Source organism: Otolemur garnettii, unplaced genomic scaffold (genome assembly GCF_000181295.1).
Source record: "Otolemur garnettii isolate 467f Iridium unplaced genomic scaffold, OtoGar3 scaffold00063, whole genome shotgun sequence".
Lineage (NCBI taxonomy): Eukaryota > Metazoa > Chordata > Mammalia > Primates > Galagidae > Otolemur > Otolemur garnettii.
Genome location: NW_003852458.1, coordinates 5,584,601 through 5,602,365, shown reverse-complemented (window position 1 = coordinate 5,602,365; position 17,765 = coordinate 5,584,601). Strand labels below are relative to the sequence as shown.

General features: G+C 35.0%; 1 protein-coding gene and 1 non-coding gene across 2 annotated transcripts in view; one reads left to right on the top strand and one right to left on the bottom strand.

The window, feature by feature from the left end:
* Positions 1-17,765, bottom strand: part of WDR70 (WD repeat domain 70) — a 289,355-nt gene that overhangs the window by 70,900 nt on the left and 200,690 nt on the right. The window lies entirely within an intron of this gene.
* LOC111726392 lies at positions 9,376-9,438 on the top strand. Its single transcript, XR_002774176.1, has one exon. It is a non-coding gene; the product is annotated as a U7 small nuclear RNA (small nuclear RNA).

The following is a 17,765-nucleotide window of genomic DNA, read 5'->3' as shown; positions in this document are numbered from 1 at the left end:
TGTGAGCTATGACGCCACAGCACTCTACCCAAGGGAATAGCTTGAGACTCTGTCTCAAAAAAAAAAAAAAAAAAAAAAAAAGGGCTGGAGGCTGGAGACATTGACAGATAACTGTAGAGCAAAGTTATTCCAGAAAGTGTGTAAGAGCCAAGAAAACAAAGGAATTACAACTTAAAAACATTCATTCACGAATAAGGTTCACAGATTAGAATTTCTCATTCCAAAAATGAGGCAGCAAAAGCATTTAGGGAGTAATTTTTTAACTTTTCCCTGTCTTATCACTCCCAGCAAGAACACTACTTTTCCTTTTATAGACTGCTTACTACAATAAATCTTGAGACAAGTTTTGACAAGTCTTCGGAGATGGATAATGATGTCCATAACCATAAGGAAAGAATCATAGTCAAATTATAATGATTAAAACCACTTCACTGAGTCTTAATTACATGATAAAAATGTGTAAAGTTGTAAGGAAATTTCTCCCATTTTTCCATCCTGTTGTTATTATAATTCTTTAAGAAAAACTTATTCCAATAGGTAACTAGGAAAAGAATTTCAAAACTTTGACACAGTGCTGTGGCTGTTTATTGTTTAATGAGTACTCTCTCTGAGTTTGTATTTATGGTCTCTATTTCTTTTAAATGTTCTAACTTACCCCTTGGGAAGGCAGTGAATAGCCTAATTTTGTTCATCAGGCATAAAAATCCATTTAATTTTAATATTTTTTCTTTTAAGTGCCATGTATATTATTCTAGAAATAGCTAATTGATGCTAATATTTCAGTTTTCTTTTGAAATAAGTGCATTTTCTTCTGACCTATAGGTCCTAGTTATCACTTCTCCTTGTTAGCAAATCAGCTAAAAACTCAGATTCTGTACAGATTTCAATATCTGTCAAGAACTGAGTCGATTCATTAATACACTAATTTACCAAATCTGATTTCAGATCTCAGTATCAATGTAAGCTTTTCTCCTGTAAGATACTTACAAGAGAGGTTACCAAGAGGAAAGTACTGCTGATACAAAAGGAGCTTGAGAACTTGTCATGTTAAAATCAATGAGAAAACAAATGTTTGTAGACTTCTAAGCTGACATGAGAATTAAAATAATAATCATAGCTAGTACTGAAATACAGAACTTACTATTAATACCTTCCAAGTACTGCTCTAAGCACTTTGTGTCATGTGTATGCATATGTTAATTTTAGTTCTCCTAACAAGTCTTGGGGTAGGTACTGGCATTTTAAAACTGTAAAAACTCAACCAGCTAATAAGTGGCAGAGCTTGAATTTCAATCTAGGCATCACTTCTGGAGTCTACACTATTAACCACTGCACTATAAAAACACTCAAATGCAACTCACTAGCTCAGTATAATACATATAAAAGCAAATTAAAATGTGAAATGCCAAAAAATACATACCACAAAATAAGTCTTACAACATAAATTCATTTTAGTGGGATGGAGATAGAAAGATCTAAACTTTTGTATAGCAATACATATTAATAGGAATTCTCAATTGCTGGAGAAAACAAAATTACTAAAGGAGTAGAAAGTAGATCCCAAAATTTCTGAGGAAGCTAAACAACCAGGCTCAGAAAATACGGTATATCAGAATAAGGAGGGCTTTTAGCATAGATCAGATCCCAGCCAGGTTTAAAGCCCGGAACGAGCATGGAGAACAGCACAGGCACTCTAGAATGCTGAATGTGACATCTGAAAAGTGGATTTTGTCACTACTCCCACTGCCATACTGAACTGTATTCTTCCCTCTCACTGGTTCCTGACTGACAGCCCAGAGTGAATGAATTTGACTGGCTAACCCTAGGTTGAACACCTGTAATCCAGTAACACAGAAGAGGCCAGGAAAGTAAGCATTTGGTCTTATTGGATTTTGGAGAGGGAGCTGTGCTCTGCTTCCAAGACTCATGCGCTCTTCAGCCCATTTAGTGGCACCAGGAGGTATGACTGTCCTCCAGAAGGTCACTCTCAAAAGGTAAGTTATTTATACATACATATGCTTCTTGAACATCTTCCTATTTTAAGCTTTTAGTAATCTTCAGGGATGTTAAAGGCCTAAAGATTACCTCTTCGTTTATTATACAGATACCTTCTTGGTGCCCTAAAATTATCTCTTTCAAATTTTAGCTTTTTCAGGCTTAGCATATGGGTATATGGGAGAGAAGGGTTTGTGTGAATTAATTTAACCTTGCTCTATTGACAGCAAGGCTGTTTAAAAAACCTTTTTGAAGGTTAAAATACAATTCCAAACTCTTTATTTAAAAATAGAGAAGAAAAAGAAAAGTTGTTAAAAATAATACAAAAAGCTCCTCTCATACACCCTTCACTCAATTTCTAATGTTAACATCTCCCATAAGCATGGTTTAATTATTGAAAAGGCAGAAAATTAACATTGACAGAATTCTACTAACTAACCTATACACCTTATTCCAATTTCAGCAGTTTTCCCACTGGTGTGCTTTTTATGGTCCATATCAAATCCAGGATCCCACATTGCATTTAGTTGTCATGTCAGACTCTTCTACTAAGAGACAGCTCATGATTTTGAAACATGAAGAGTATTGGCTAATTATTTTACAGACTGTCTCTCAACCAGGGTTTTTCTGATGTTTTCTCCTATTGGGCTGAGATAATACATTTCGGCAAGAATGTAACAGAAGCAACATTATACCTTCTCATGGGTCATATCAGGAGTTATATGATGTCAGTACTTCTCTATAATAGGTGATAATATCTTTAATCACTTGGTTAAGGTGGCAGATTTATTCAGTGTAAAGTTACTATTCTCCCTTTGTGCTTGATAAGTATCCTATGAAAACTACATAAATATTCTTTCTCATTATACTGTATCTTTGCCCAACTAACTTTGGTATCCATCAGTGATTCTTTATTGTAATAATTATTACCTAAAGTATTTGTCTCATGGTAATTTTCTACTTCTATCATTCCCTCTATATTTATTAACTGGAATTCTATTGTAAAGAGTTATTTCTTCTCTACTTACTAAATTATTTATATCAGTATGAATTCATAAACATTTAACTTATTCTATGTATTATACTTTATATGCTTATCCCAGATTTGGCCACTGGAAACCCCTTCCAGCTGGTTTGTGTGTCCTTGTGACAAGCTCCAGACATTTTTTAAATAAAATTGTTTGAAGTTTGACTAATATCATTGAGAAAATATACTCCAGAGTGAGCTCGAGTAGGCGAACTTATCTATTTTTAAAAATACACTGGGAGATTTCCTTTGTGGTCACAGTCCTATCAAATCCAATTCTACAGAACTAAATACTACAGATGTAAATTTTGGGATGAAGTTTTGCAACTGGAGGTGGAGTTTTTAGCAGTTCTTTAACTCACCCAACTCATTTCACAGAAGGAGACTAAGGTTTGAGGAGGATAGGACTTTCCCTTAAATAGCTAGTTTTGTGCACGGTGCTCTTCCTTCACCACTAGAGTGGTGTCCTTTTCCCTCCTCTATCAAACTTAGTCTACTGACACACTGAGAAATATATCTGTTATGAGGTTAATTGTGCCATCTTACTCAAGGATATGCGTCAAGAAGGAAATCTAATCCAAAGTTGAGTAGAGCAGGAAGAAAGCTAGTAAACATCATAGTTAAGCATAGGCCAGAGGTCCTCAGCAAAGTGGTTATGTAAGTACAGGAGGCACAGAGTCAAGGCATGGACAGTCAATCAGCAAAAGCAATGAAATTAGGCTAGAGGACTATGGAAGAAAGAATCTGATCTCAGCAAAGTTTCAGAAGCAGAAATCTAGCCCCAAGTCAAAAAGTTGTGTTGTTTTTCCAGGGGCATAGATACAAGCCCTAAGAATTAGTAAATCAATTCCTTTATTTTTTCAACTAGGTTGGATATGAAGGTGAGGATTTTGTGACTTACATCCAAAACTGATTTTAACCCACACAGTGATTTTACTATAGTCTTTCCTTCTCTTTCCGTCTATAGAGGCAAATCTTCCTGCCTTGACAAGTGGCCTGGGTATCTAGTTACTTTTACAAATCACTCATACTTCATTACCTATATACAAACATTTACCAAGTTGTATCATATGAGTCTTATATCCTAAATATCTCTTTAATATAAAGACTTTCTGCTCTCCATTTTGACTCTTATACTTGGTTGAGGTTCTCACCACCTCTCACTTGGTACTGGACTCATCAGACACCTATTAACTGGCCCCCTGCTTCTTGCCTTAATTTCTTCCAATCTACCTTTCATATAGACAACAAAGTTAATTCCTCAAAAACACAAGTCTTATCATGCATTTCTCTTGCTTAAAGACTTTTACTAAAGGGGGGGAAAAGTAGGCTTCCCATGCATTCCACCCCACCTCAATACCACCAAGAACAGGATGGCAAAATCACTGTATGGGTTAGAGGTGCATTTGAAAAAGCATATTCAATCTATCTGCTGTTTTTGTGACACACATAGTACAGAAAGCAAAGCTTAACAAAGGCTTCAGAGATCACAGGAAAACACAAAATATGGTTTTGAGAATATTAAAAATACTTTCTGGTAAGACAAAATAGATATACTTGGTCCAAGTCTACCTTTCTAAATGGGGAAACTCCACACAAATTGGCAATCACTATCAAACTTAAACATACACACATGCACACACAGTCCTATTTGTTTCAGGTTTATATAGGAGGGGCACTGTCTAAGAATATGGATTTAGGAATATAGCAGAGAACTTTTTTATTTTTTGGCTTATCATATCTCATGTAATGAAATATTCTTAATTTATCACTATAAAAATGTATTTTGCTGTAAACTTTAAACTAGTATTCAGTGAAATGTCTAAAATATCTTTCCTTCTTTGAGACATACAGTTTATGTGTGGGAAAACATTCACACCCCATCCAAGTATCTTTAGTATCTCCATATGTTTTAACTCATAGCATTTTGGAAAGCTTGCTGTGCTACTAAATGGTTTACAGGCTAACCTTCCTAGGTTTAAAATTAAAAATAGCAAAATGTCATCTCACTACTAGATATAGTTAATGACAAAGAATTCCATTTAAGTTATGGCTATGGCCATTTGAACTTAGCAAAGTGCTTTAACTTTATGCCATTTCTATAATCTTGATTCACTGTCTTAGTAATTAAATATATAATGCATAAATATAGGATAGAATAAATTATTTCTTTCAATGTATGTGGTCCTGACATATTATTTTCCTTAAGAGAAAGAGTTATAAAATTTTTAAGTACTTCTAATGCAGTCAATTTTAAGTGACAGCAATACAACTAAAGGAACAAAACTGTGGTAGTTTCTCCTTGCCTGATTATACTCATGTATCATTAACAATGGGGGAAAGTTCTGAGAAATGTGTCTGTAGGTGATTTCTTTGTTGTGCAAAAATTATAGAATGTACTTACACTGATGGTACAGCATTACCATCTATGCCATCTGGAACACACCCATGCCATCTGGAAAATCCTACTGCTTCTAGGCTACAGCTTTTCACAGCTTGTTACTGTGCTGAATACTGTAGACGCCTGTCACACAATGTTTAAGTATTTGCATATCTAAACTTTATATCTAAGCATAGAAATGGTATAGTAAAAATAAAGTATGAAAGATTAAAAAATAGTACACCTGTATAAGGTGCTTATCATGAATGGAGCTTGCACAACTAAAAGTTGATCTGGGTGAGTCACTGAGTGCTTAGTGAATATGAAGGCTCAGGACATTACACTACTGCAAACTGCACCAGGCTGTACTAGATTTATTAATAACACTGTTCTTTCTTCAATAATAAATTAACCTTAGCTTACTATAACTTTTTACTTCATAAACATTTAAATACATTTTTCACTTTTTGGTACTTTTGTAATGACACCTAGCTTAAAACACAAATACACCATATAGAAGTACAAAAATATTTTCCTTATTTATATCCTTATTTTATAAGCTTTTTATGTGTTTAAAAAAGTTTTTTACTGTTTTAACCTTTTTTTGTTAAACACCAAGACACAATCATACACATTAGCCTTCACCTACACAGAGTCAGAAATCTAAACATCACTATTTTCTACTTCCCCATGCTATCCTAAGGTCTTCAGGAGCAATAACACACATGTAGCTGTCATCTCCTATGACAACAGTGCCTTTTTCTGGAAGACCTAAAGAACCAGCCTAATGTGTTTTACAGTTAACTTTAAAATAAAATAAATTGAAGGAGTACACTCTGACAATAAAAGAATAGCACAGTAAATATATACACCAGTAACACAGTCTTTATTATCAAGTATTATATACTGTACAAACTGTTTGTGCACTACTTTTATATGACTAGCAGTGTATAAGGTTTGTTTATACCAGTATCACCACAAATACATGAATAATGCATTATGCGCTGATGTTAAGATGGTGACTAGGCAAAAGGAACTTCTCAGTTCCATTAAAATTTGATGGGACCATTATCATATGTACAGTCCATAACTGACTGAAATTTCATTATGTGGTACATGACTGTACTTGAGTCTAAACTGATCTCGTTTCTTCTTCAACTTTTATTCCTCATTAACTACAACAGAAGGACCCAGGGAATTACCTTTGCACTATATCCCCTCCCCTTCCCTCTCTCCTGGTTCTACTGTCCATGTACCCAGTGATGCTGGCCGTCTGTGGGTGAACAAACAGTAGGATTTTTTATGTGAGCCAGATTCTTGGGACAGACAAGTTTGCCCTTGATAATATACATTTTCTGGCTTTTAAACAACCCACAGAGGAGAATGAGCCCTCCTTCTAGCATTTTTTCCCTTGCCAAAAGCCCTTTCAGGCCTGTTGCGGTAGATGAATGAGATCTCTTTTTCTGAGAGGCCCTAGAGATCATAATTAAAAGTACAGAACCTAGAGCCAGACTGCCTAGTACCAAATCCAAGATCTACCTACCTCTTATTGTGTGTCCTTTGGTAAATCACTCAATCTCCAGTTAACTCATCCTTAAGATAGGAACAAGAGTATTAACCTTCAGTGAACAAGCACATTGAAGGCATTTAGAATAATCCTGGTCCATAGCAGGTGGACAGTGTTAGCCACTATTATAGTAATAAAAATTACTACTATTAATATCGCTATCAGCACTACAATTATTAATGTTGATTGAGGTAGACAGCAGTAAGAAGGCAGCAAATTCTCTTGTGAATCTCTGTTGTGTAACTAGAACAAAGCTAACTGATTTCTTTGGGCAAACTGTCTCGATGTTGTTCTACCCCATATTAACAAGACTACGAATATGAGCAACTAAATAAATGAATGCACACATACTAAGTACCAGGCACTGGGCTATGAACTTTCACAAAAATTATCTTATTTGATCCTTATAATAAGTTGAAAATGAACCTTTTTGTTCAGATAGAGAAATGGAGGTTTGAGATACAAAGTACTCTTTCATCTCAGCAGAGCTACCGCTAGGGAGCTCAAAGAAGAGCACAGAAAGATGAGATACCTTTATATTAATCTGAAACTACCAAAAAAAAAAAAAAAAAAGAAGAGCTATATTGGACTAGTCTGAAATATTCATAATAGCTAATATGTGTACTAACACAGATTTCATGAATGAGTATACAAGTTCCAAATAATTTAAACCACACAACTTTTAGAACACAATCCACTTGTCTACCAACTATTATCTAAGTGTTAACTGTATATAAGTGATAATCTTAACAAAGATTTATATTATTTGCAAGTAGTATGTGTTTTTTTCTTTAAAACTCTCAAAGCACCTAAAGTTCACTATTTGATAAATAATTTTATATGATTGAGGATAATACTGCAATACATAATCCCTTTAAATGATGAAGTGAAAGAAAGGATGAATTCAGCTATACCAACATAAATTTTATTAATATATGGTAAAGGAAATAGCATTAATTAGCAGTGAATCTCACAGTGAATAAGTTATATTTTTAAAATTCTCCTCCAATTCTTCCAATTATATCAATCAGAAAGACTTGATTTAGCCTGAATTTGTCTTTAATACCTCCATAACTTTTTCTAATGTCCCTTTTAACATAGAAAAATCTCAAACACTGGAGCTCTGACAGATAATAGTACCGAGGTAGCATTTATAATTGTTGTATTTTTAATGCATTTTAAAAATTTACTATGTTCTTTTTACAGTAATATTGGTTTTTTATTTGCAATAGTGTTACATTTCCTTTAAGAATGGAGATTCCTGTAAATCCAGTGCTTTGGGAGGCCAAGGCGAAAGGATCGCTTGAGGACAGGAGTTTGAGACCAGCCTGAGCAACAAAGTGAGACCTTCTCCCTATAAAAATTTTTTTGAAACTAGCCAGGCATGGTGGTGTGTGGCTGTATTCCAGCTACTTGGGAGGCTGAAGCAGGAGGATTATTTGTGCCCAGGATTTCGAGGCTGTAGTAAGTTACAATCATGCCACTATACTCTAGCCTGGGTGATAAAGCAAGATCCTGTCCCCCTATTCCCCTCTCTAAAAAAGGAATAGGGGAATGAAGAATGATTGCTAAATAGGTATGGGTTTTATTTTTATCAAGTGATAAAACAGTTTTGTAACTGGAGAGGTGGTGGTTGCACACTGTGAATGCACTAAACACCACTAAGTTATATGGTTAATGTACACCACCAATTTAAATGGTTAATTTATGTTATATGAATTTTACCTCAATTTTTAAATTATTTAGAATTTTTAAATCAATCTATTTTTTTAACAATTTGAAAACTAGTTAATGTATAGTTAATGTATAGATATGGCACGAATTATGACAGAAGTACAAATAAATGAACTTTGGGAAATAGACTTAGAGAACCTGGACTAGACTGGGATAGATGAGATTTCTGGGTGTGAACGATAAGCAGCTCAGGGATACATACCTGCAAACTAATTTTGGTAGGTTTTTAGGATCCAACAAGCTGGTATATTCTAACCACAGATTATTTCTGGGGGAATACCAGTTATCTTCAAGGATTTAGGCAAAAATCCTAAAACAGGCAAAATATCTTTTGCACCTATCTGCCTGCTGTTCTAAGCTTCTCCCGGCCCCCCCTTACCAGTCCTCCTTCCCCACATACCCTGTGTTCATGATGCCCTCTGCTCATTCAATGCCCCAAACCACTTCTGTCTACAATTCTTCAGTTCAACTTCTGTTTTCTAAGTGTAGGCTCTAGCTATTTTTTGAAAAGATTAATATTAACTTCGCCTACCTCACAAGGCTACTGTGAAGATCAAATTATATGTGGGGCATATTTAGAGGTGTTCTTCAAACTCTGGATTCCAACTCATTAGTACATCATAAAATCAATTCAATAGATTGTGGTCAGCATTTTAGAAAATGAAATAAAGTGAGTGTTAAAGCTCTCTTAGAATCTGTCTAGCAGGTTTTTCAGTCTCCACCAGAAGAACCCCCCCCCAAACACACTAAGCCAAAAAAAAAAAAAAAAGAGAGAGAGAGAGAGAGAGAGAAGAAAAGAAGAGTAAAACAAACAAAAAAATGTTTTTAAATGGAATAAAGTGGAATAAAAACAACTGTAGTACAAGATTAGGAATTGTTATAGTAAACTTATTTTTCAGTTTTGTATTCCTGTGTGTCTATGCAAAAAAAGGTATGTGTGTGGTTGGTCAGAATGTAAAATATAATTTTCTGTGGTTAAAAAAATACAGCTTTCCAAGACAAGGAGGTCCTTTCTCTCTGTTATATTTTCAGAGTGGGAACATATAAAACCTGTTTTATTGGGAATAGAACCGGGTTGCCATCTAATGCATACAGTGACTGGCTTCTTAACCGCCTGCCTCAGGAACATCAGCACAGCATCAGCATTTTCCACCCATGTTAAAATTTTGAGAGAGAAAAAAAAAAATCAGACCACTCAGAGTGAGAACAGTTATTTTAATAACTATAAATAAATTGGAAAATAACTTTAAAAGTCTGTCTGAATTATGATTTTATGCTTACATTATTTTGTAGGCTGGAGCTGAGAGCCACAAAAATTGATAAAGAACAAAACTGGTAAATAGTAAAAAATACTCTGAGGTATTGAGATTTAAGGCTCTTTTAATCTGAGTCTAACATAATAAAAGTTTCTGAAAAGTTTCAGAATTAAACTAAATTCTGAGTAAATTACTAAGGCTTGGGTAACTATTAGAAGAAAAAAATCAGGGAAGACTCACGGTAGCACCAAGAATTTTAGAGCTCAAATCACCATTAGATACATCACTTCTCCAGTTGCAACAAATCAAAGTTAAAAGAGAATGCACACAGACCACAAAACTACTTCACATTTTGGCTCAGACTTTACTTTCTGTATATAAAAGCTCTACTAGTGGCTCTATTGAGTGAACATTTAACATTTACTATTTTGTTTATAATGGTTAAAACAGTAATGTTTGGCCTCATCAGCTTACAAAATAAATCATAACTGTCCTGAAGCTGAGAAACATGGCTCAGGAAATCTCTCTACTCAAGAGAGACATCCCTTTTATAGGCTTTCTAGTCACTGTAGATATCCTGCAGAGAGTTTGACCATTTTAGACGACCTAACAGTCCATTCTAGATAGCCACAGAGGACTTTACTTGTGCTTTGTAAGATGTCAGAAGTCTTTTAAAAAAAAAAAAAAGGAGAATTTACTCCATATTGCCAATTGATACAAGATAATAATAAAAATAAAATGAAATCTGAAATTATCCAGAATAACACAAATCAAAACAGGCTTCTTTGGTTTCATGCAACCTAAATTCTCAACTCCCCAAGAGCCTATTAACCATTAGAAAGTCAGGCACCATGACAAGGAAAGATCGAATGTGTTTTATGAAATCATTTTCCAAATTAAATTCTTTATTTTATACAAGTTTGTAACCCTTCTTAAAAGGGCATAATTTAAAATACTGTCAAAAATGAATCTTACATTAAATTCCATTTGTCAATTCTAGCTTCAAAAAATCTTCAGACTCAAAACATTGCCTCTCCTATTCAGGAAATTATGTGAATGTCTGAAATAGCCCCTAACCAGTCATCCTGCTCCTTTTTTCTTTCCCTACACTTATTCTCCATGTAGAACAGCCAGAATGATTCTTTTAAAAATATAACTTGTGTCACATCAACCCTCTCCCCAAATCCATCTAATGGTTTCCTATTTACCCTCAGATGAGTATCCAAATTCCTTCACCTAGCCAAAAAAGCTCTATTTGCCTTGACATCCTTTCACCCCAAGCCTTTTCCCATGTCTTCATTCAGTCTTACCTAGGGAAAGAAGTTAGCTTGTTAATCTGATTTGTGAAGGTGGGGAAAATATCTGCCTCGAGACTTTCCTTTTCCTTCTTGGGTGCAAGCTGCTCTTAAGGAGTAATTTTCCTCTGTTGGTCCATATCCTGAATCCTCCTGAGTCCTGGCCATGGTCAGTGCTCTAGCTACAGCTGAGTGGGCCAATCCATCCCACTGCAGGAGTTAGTCCACAAGCACTTCCAGCTTTCCTCCTCATCTCCTCTTGCAATAAAGTGAGGCTCTGGCCTTCCTCTGTCATGCTTTAGTGGTTAGTCTTATTTCCCAACTTGTTTTGAACCCAGCTAGGGAAGAGGGGGTTGCTAATTATAAAGGCTACTAAAAGCCCTAACACACTGAAACACAGGACATGGAGGGCACATACACCTTGTTTGTAGGTACAGAAAATAATCAAGAAATGCTCATCTCAGGATGGCATAGGTGACTTATTTTCACATGCTTTTCTATTATAGTTGAATATTTTTTACAAAAATATATGGATAACTTTAGCAACAAAAATAGCCCAAATTAACTTTTTTTTGAGGCAAAATTGGGACCAGGTTTTCAGCAATCACAGGCTATGTGTGTGGGATACACAGTCTAATGAAATTGAAGACATTTACTAAACTACTATCTCTAATCATAATTACATGCAATGCAGACAAAAACATCTTATCTTTTGTAAAGATATTTACATTTTGAACTTTATATTTTGGCTCAGTGCAAGTCACCATGGAACATTGCAGGTCCCCCTATATCTCTGCAAAAGAAAATGTAAAATAAAGAATAAAAGAAAAAAAGTATGTGTTGCTAGCAATTATTTATATGATTGATCACAATCGTGAATAATGCCTTTATATGGAAGGGTTTTTTGCTTGAGTTTTGCTCTTGACACCTAGATGTTTCTTTTAACTCTTATTTTTTTTAAGTAAATCTATACAAAGATATTCATCTTTGTTGCATTATTGTACAAGCTTTTCTTAATTATTTTTTATTAAATCTTAACTTTGTACATTGATGCATTTATGGGTTCAGAGTACTGCTTTAAAATACAATGTGAAATGTTTACATTGAACTAAGTAACACAGCCATCACAATTATACTCATTTCTTAATAGTTTTGAAATGCACCATTGCATCATGTGTAAGTTTTTCTTGGTGGGAATTCTGGCTTTTTTTTTTTTTTTAGAAGTACTGGCTTCTGTATTTTGTTTTCTCCAAATCACCTGAATGGTAAACATGAATTTGGTGAATTACTAAACAAAGAAAAGCAACTTAGGGGAAATATGAATAAGTTTCTGAAACTTTTTTTTCAAATAAAGTGTAGTGAGACAGTGGTTAGGCTTATGTGATGCATTAGAGAAGTAGAATTTTGGAGTTGCTCCTGGTATTGGTCTTGATAAGAATCCTTTACAACTGTGCAAAATACCACGTGAATGAAGTAGTTACTGGAAAAAACTTGAGCTATGCATTTGCTAGCATTAAAGCAAATGTAAGTCCCAAACATTGATGGAAGGGTCCATACGTTTTTTTTCTCTTGTGTTGCTGTTGCTATCTAGATGTTTCTCTATAGCAATTAATGTAAAAAACCTTTACATTCTTGGTTTTCTTAAAAAAAGAAAAAGATAAACATTCAGTACTAAAAATAGTGATGACTGAATTTAAAATACTTCATCTCCTTGAAAGGAGACTAAGAAAGACAATATCCCTGTACACTAATATGGAGTCCATGGTCTTACATTTGAGTAACTGTCTTGCTGACATCCTATATTATCCGTCCTTATTATTATTCTGTCATGTTTCCTATTTTCTTCTCTGTGTGTATGTTAGAATCTTTGTATCCCTGGTGTCCTCAAGTTTTATGAAATATAGCTTGGTTTAAGTCTTTTTCATTCTTTCCAGATGAGTCCTTCACATCTGGAAAGTCATGTTTTTACATATCTAAGATCTTTTGAGTTGTTGTTGGTAACTACTTCTTACCTAAGTGCATCCTCCCTCCCCTATCTTTTCTCTTTCTAAAGCTACCTTATCAAATATTGAACCCTAAATTGACCTTTTAAGTTTCCTAACTTTTTTGTTCTTTTATTCTACTCTCTAGGAGATTTCCTTGACTATATTTATAGCTACTCTCTATGAGATTTCAATACTCTCAGGGATTTGCCAAGCCCTCCCCCACCTGATATCACCTATTTATTGCCCAAGAGCTCCTTCTTGATCTCTAAATGTTCAGGGGTTTTTTTTAGCAGTATTCTGCTTTAGTTTCCTGGTGTATTATTCTCATTTCTCTCTGAAAGTATTAATTTTTCTTTTTTTCACCCTCGGTAGAGTGCCGTAATGTCACAGATCACAGCAACCTCAAACCCTTGGGCTTAAGCAATTCTCTTGCCTCAGCCTCCCAAGTAGCTGGGACTACAGGCACCTGCCACAATGCCCAGCTATTTTTTGTTCTTCTTTAGCTGGCCCATACATCTTCGGTGTATGTGGCTGGTGCCATAACCACTGTGCTACAGGCACCAAGCCCCTCTCTGGGAGTATTAATTACAGGAGCTTTTTTTCTGGTAAACTTTCCACAGTTTCTTATATTATCTCTGTGTGCTCTGAGTTATTTATTCTGTTTCCTTAGTCTCCATATTTCATGTTAGAGGATTTCCCCAAAGGTCTGGTGAACCCTATCTACCAATGAATATTTAAGAGCACTAAAAAGCAAATCAGAAACTATATCAAGGGTCAAAGTTATTTTCTGTAAAGGCCATATAGTAAATAATTTAGGTTTAAGGACCATATATTTTGTTGCAACTACTCAAGTTATAGGGCAACGATAGTCACAGATGATACATCAATGAATAAGCAAGGCTGTTCTGATAAAATGTATGTATGGACACTGAAATTTGAATTTCATGCGATTTTCATATCTCATGAAATAGTTTTCTTTTCTTTCTTTCTTTCTTTCTTTTTTTTTTTTTTTTTGAGACAGAACCTCAAGCTGTTGCCCTGGGTAGAGTGCCATGGCGTCATAGCTCACAGCAACCTCAAACTCTTGGGCTTAAGCAATTCTCTTGCCTCAGCCTCCCAAGTAGCTGGAACCACAGGCAACCGCCACAAAGCCTGGTTATTTTTTGGTTGTAGTTGTCATTGTTGTTTGTCAGGCCCGGGCTGTATTTGAACCTGCCAGCTCTGGTGTATATGGCTGGCACCTTAGCCGCTTGAGCTACAGGCATCAAGCCATGAAATAGTTTTCTTATTTTGAATTTTTAAAAACTATCATGATTGGCAGAATAATGCCCCCAAAAGATTTCCACATTCTAGTTCCTGTAATCTGTCAATATGTTATTTTATGTGGCAAAGATAAATTAAGGTTAAGATTGAATTAATCTTGCTAATACACTGACTTTAAAATAGGGAGGTTATCTTGGATTTATCCAAGTAAGCTCAATGTAACAACAGCATCTTTTAAAGTGGCAAAGGTAAGCAGAAAAAGTGGTCTCAGTGTTGCAATATGAAAAGCACTCAATCCTCTCTTCCTAGCCTTGAAGGCAGAGGAGGGGACTAACAGCCAAGAAATACAGGTAATATCTGGAAGCTGGAAAAGGCCAAGAAATAAGTTCACTCAGCAGCCTCCAGAAAGGAACACAACTCTACCAACACCTTGATTTTAGCCCAGTGAGGCTTCTAACATACAGAACTATAAGATAATACATTTTTGTTATTTTATGCTACTAAATTTGTAGTAATTTGTTATAGAAGCTATAGAAAAACAACACAACCATTTTAAAAGGTAAAAAACACTCTCAGCTTGCAGGCCATATAAAAACAAGTAACAAGTTAGATTTGGCATGTGGCCAAATCAGTTTTTTGACCCCTGATAAAGAGTCCTGAGCTGGACTACATGGAATTAGTCCTCAGTTATGCCTCATACTAACTGGAGTCTTGAGTAGGCAACTCAATTGCTTTGAGCCTGGGTTTCTTCATCTGTAAAATAATAATGGCAGTAGTTATATGATAAGGTTGCCGTAGGAATTAAATAAAATGGTACATGTAAACTGCTTAAAATTTTGCCTGGCCCACATAAGCACTTAGTAAATATAACTACAGAGGAAGGGGAGAGGAAAAACAGCTGTTTATGAAGGTTTTTACCTTATCTTAGCTTTGCCTAAAACACAGGGTCCCTTTAACAGATCCCCTCTAAAAGTAATTATTTAGTCTTCTGTGACAGTGAGAGGAGAGCAGTGATTTGGATCCATCAGGTTAGAGGAGGAAACCACACGATAAATTAGCTTGCTTTTGGAGGCTTCTCCTACCATGGCCACGGTTTCAGTTTTTTTTCTAGGTAGCTAAGTCAGCTATCATCCATGAATCTAACTTACAGCTTCCAAATGTAACCTGACTGCTCTTTTTTGCTATCATCTCCTCTCTAATTCTCTTCGTTCATGTGGATTCATGCTTTAAAAAATTCTTTTCTGGTCACTTTAGTGAGGTTATTGGAGGCAGCAGAGTTGAATGAATCTGTTCAGCTGGAAGTTTTAAATTCAATTATTATGTTACACCTGGCCTTAAAAAACAAGAATAATAATCATCCATATTTTTCAAAATTCTTTCAACCTAACTTTTTCAAAAGCCAGTATTTTTTCATGTAGTAAATGTTGCTTCTAATAGTATGTGACAAGAGCATTTATATAAGAGCATTTTACAAAAGAATTACTTTTAAAATTTTATAGCTTTCATTAAAATAACTAACAAATTAGAACTTAAGTTTAAAGGCTCAGCAACCATAGCTCAGAGGTTAGGGCATGGGCCACATAAACCGGGGCTGGCGGGTTCGAACCCAGCCCGGGCCTGCTAAACAACGACAACTACAACATCAACAACAAAATATAGCTGGGTGCTGTGGCAGGTGCCTGTAGTCTCAGCTACTTGGGAGGCTGAGGCAAGAGAATCACTTAAGCTCAAGAGTTTGAGGTTGCTGTGAGCTGTGATGCCACAGCACTCTACCAAGGGTGACAAAGTAAGACTCGTCTCAAAATAAAAAAGAACTTAAGTTTAGAGCCTCCAAATGCTTTTGCAGTTTTAGTGGTTATTTCTGTGTTTAAATCAATAATTAATAATGCATTTTTCAAAGTAATCATTGAAAAATATGCATGTCAAAAATACTAGAGAACAGTTCCTATGTCATGTTTTCTCTTGTCTTATTTGTAAAAAAATAATTATAATTCATATACCTACTCAGGCCTAACTGAAAATTGGGTCCACAGCATTGTAACTTATCAATAGTAGGTGTATTTTCAGATGACAAAAAAAATGGCTGTAGCAAAGGACCAACATAATTATCATCCTAAACCAACCTTTACTCATCAAGGAGTCTGTCAAACTTAGATTTACAAGACTTTCACAGTCAGAATTATACAGTATCCTTAGGTCTAACTTTACCATTCTATAAAAACTATTAAGTAGCCTAGGAGCCAAAAAGAAAGAGGAGGAAGACCGACAGTTATTAAAAACCTGTCACGTGCACACCCTGCCTGGCTGCTTTAAATATATTATCTAATATAATCCTCATAATACCTGACATGGTGGGGGTCATGCCCTCATTTCATGAATACAGAAAATAAGGAGAACAGAGCTCAGGAAAGTCAAGACTGAAAGTCCTTAGGAAAGTCTAAGGTTATGTAACATAATTGTATATCTCAGATGTCATTTATAAAATATACTATAGACACATATACTATAGTCTAAAAGTAGACTTTTAACTGTCCATATGTATTTTTCCAGATTCCTAATATTAGGCCTCACAAAGAAACAAAAATCTGCATTTGAATTTCTAACATTGCTCTTTATACTTTTCAGAGATAGGCCATTTTTTTCTCGAAGATACTAGAAACATTTTCTTTTCTTTTTTTTTCATGAATAAATTTATGCATATGTAGGGTACAATGTATTGGTTTTTTTATACAATCTGACGTGGTTACATCAAACCAATCAACATAGCTTTCGCCTCATTAACTTGATTATTGTGTTAAGACATTTATGTTTTATACTTGACAGATTTGACTTATACCCTTGCAATATGCTCCATAGCTATGGAATAATTGGCTTTTTAAAATTATTTTTAAAATAAAATATAGGTTTTTTCCCTCCATAACTACTCTCTCCTCTTAAGTAAATACCATGCTACTTTACCTTGAACACCTATTATTAGGTAAAAGTTATTAACTATTTTTAAGTGATCAATCTTCAAGGAAAGATAGAAGAAGACACCCAGAGGAGGGCACTAGCATGGGCTGCAAGCACAGTCTTAGCCATTGGAAGTCATGTGTAACTCATAAAAGCAGTTTGATGACGTTATTATACAGGGCGTCCCTAAAGTCACCAAACATAAGGAAAATGGGAAATTGTAGCTAACTGTAGCTTTTTTTACAAAATACTCATTGTAAAATATTTACAAAATATTCTCTACACTTTGCTCACTTTTTGTGGCCAAAGAC